This window comes from Cucurbita pepo, chromosome 2, assembly GCF_057944985.1.
Source record: "Cucurbita pepo subsp. pepo isolate OVF chromosome 2, ASM5794498v1, whole genome shotgun sequence".
NCBI lineage: Eukaryota > Viridiplantae > Streptophyta > Magnoliopsida > Cucurbitales > Cucurbitaceae > Cucurbita > Cucurbita pepo.
In genome coordinates, this window is record NC_141799.1 from 7,994,604 (window position 1) to 7,997,103 (window position 2,500).

A 2,500-nucleotide genomic window follows, 5' to 3' on the forward strand; every position below is an offset into this window, starting at 1 on the left:
ATGTGTGATAAATGTTCTACCAACAACATATCAAAAGTGTTGGATGTTACCTCCATAAAGAAAACATCACACCCAATACCTATGAAGCGTGAGTACACGTATAAAGCCTTGAAGGTTAGCCCCTACAACAATTCATCACACCTAACATCCGTGGAAAGTAAGAACGTGTATAAAACCTTGGACTATAAAAATATCATCAAACCCAATACCCGTGAAAAGTGAATGTTCATTTTTAATGCTTGTATTGTTGTGACTTTTTTTTTTTGGGGGAACTAAGAAAAGAGTGACACCCGTAAAAATTTAACTATTTTTTTTTTCTTTTGGTTGTCTAAAACAATAAAATGAAGAGTTTTGATACTAGAGCAAGTACATTACACTAAGACACCCACCAGGACCTTGTTTTTACAATCATCATCCATTAATTGTGAAAGTACATGTGGAGTGGTGGGTTTGTTGTAATTTTTTTTCTGGGAGCTAAGCAACATGAAAGAATGATTCCCACAAAATTTCAGATTTTTTTTACAACTCTAACTATTTTTTCTAATTTCTTATTATTTAATATTTAAAAATTCATTAAAAAAAAATTGGTTGGTTGAAAAACTATGAAACTTGATTTCTAGATCCATTACAATGTCCAATCCATGAATCAATCGAGTTCATGGAAAAAAATATTATAAAACTTGAGATATTTGACCGTATGACCGTTCAGAAAAATCGTATCTAGGCCTGGCAGACCAAAAATGCCTCAAAATGTACTATATAGGGGGGTGACTAGTCTGCATGGGCTGGGCACGGGGGTACCCCCTATATCTTCCGCCACCCCCACGCCCCAAGCACTATGCGCCGCACATGGGCATATGCTTGGGCCGTACGGGTGGTGGTCGGAGGTCGAGGGCGTTTGACGACGGTGGTGCGGTGGCGGAACGCGCACGGTGGGGCAGTGTCGGAACGTTCCCTCGCGCTCGCCCGCCCCGCCATGCCCCACCCGCGTGCGCCCCGCCCTGCCCCACCCCCGCCCTGCCCCGCCAGCGCGCGCGCGCGTGCGCGCCCAACGCCCCGCACAGCCCTCGTTCTCCCGCGCGCGCGCCCCGTCCCGCCCTGCCCGCGTGCTTCTGCGCGCGCGCGCCCCGCCCCGCCCAGCCCTCGTTCTCCCGCACGCGCGCGCCCCGTCCCGCCCCGCCCGCGTGCTTCTGCGCGCGCGCGCCCCGCCCCGCCCAGCCCTCGTTCTCCCGCGCGCGCGCCCCGTCCCCCCCCGCTCGCGTGCTTCAGCGCACGCGCGCCCCGCCCCGCCCAGCCCTCGTTCTCCCGCGCGCGCGCGCCCCGTCCCGCCCCGCCCGCGTGCTTCTGCGCGCGCGCGCCCCGCCCCGCCCAGCCCTCGTTCTCCCGCGCGCGCGCGCCCCGTCCCGCCCCGCCCGCGTGCTTCTGCGCGCGCGCGCCCCGTCCCGCCCCGCCCGCGTGCTTCTGCGCGCGCGCGCCCCGCCCCGCCAGCGTCTCCCGCGCGCGCGCCCCGCCCCGCCCGCGTTCTTCTGCGCGCGCGCGCCCCGCCCCGCCCCGCGTGCTGCTGCGTGCACGCCCGCGCCCCATCCATCACCCATTAATTGTGAAAGTACTTGTGGAGTGGTCGGTTTGTTGTAATTTTTTTTCTGGGAGCTAAGAAACATGAAAGAATGATTCCCAAAAAATTTCAGATTTTTTTGACAAATCTAGCTATTTTTTTTAATTTCTTATTATTTAATTTTTAAAAATTCATTAAAAAAAATTGGTTGGTTGAAAAATTATGAAACTTGATTTCTAGATCCATTACAATGTCCAATCCATGAATCAATCGAGTTCATGGAAAAAAACACTCTAAAACTTGAGATATTTGACCGTATGACGGCTCAGAAAAATCGTATCTAGGCCTGGCAGACCAAAAATGCCTCAAAATGTACTATATAGGGGGGTGACTAGTCTGCATGGGCTGGGCACGGGGGTACCCCTATATCTTCCACCACCCACACGCCCCAAGCACTATGCGCCGCACATGGGCATATGCTTGGGGCGTGGGAATGGTGGTCGGCGGACGAGGGCGGTTGACGGCGGCGGTGCGGTGGCGAAACTTGCACGGTCAGGCAGTGTCGGGTGCGCCTTTGGGCATGTGACATGAGCCTTGTTGAGAATGAAATGTTGCGATGTTGCCTTCTAACTTGGGCTGGCTTGAGGATGGTTGATGGTTGGTACGATGATGAAACATGCAAGGTGGGGTGGAGCCGGGTGCCTTCGGGCGTGCGGCATGAACCTCGTTGAGTGTGTGACGTTGTGGTGATGCCTCGCCAGCCTTGGGCCAGCCCTATGTTTTGAAGGCGGGTGGTGCCAGAACATGTTTGGCTGGTTGGAATCGGGTGCCTTTGGGTGTGCGACATGAGCCTTGTTGAGCACGGAATGTTACAATGTTGCCTTCTAACTGGGATTCTCTGGTGTGAGGACTGTGGATGGCTGCTGGTACGATGATGAAACATGC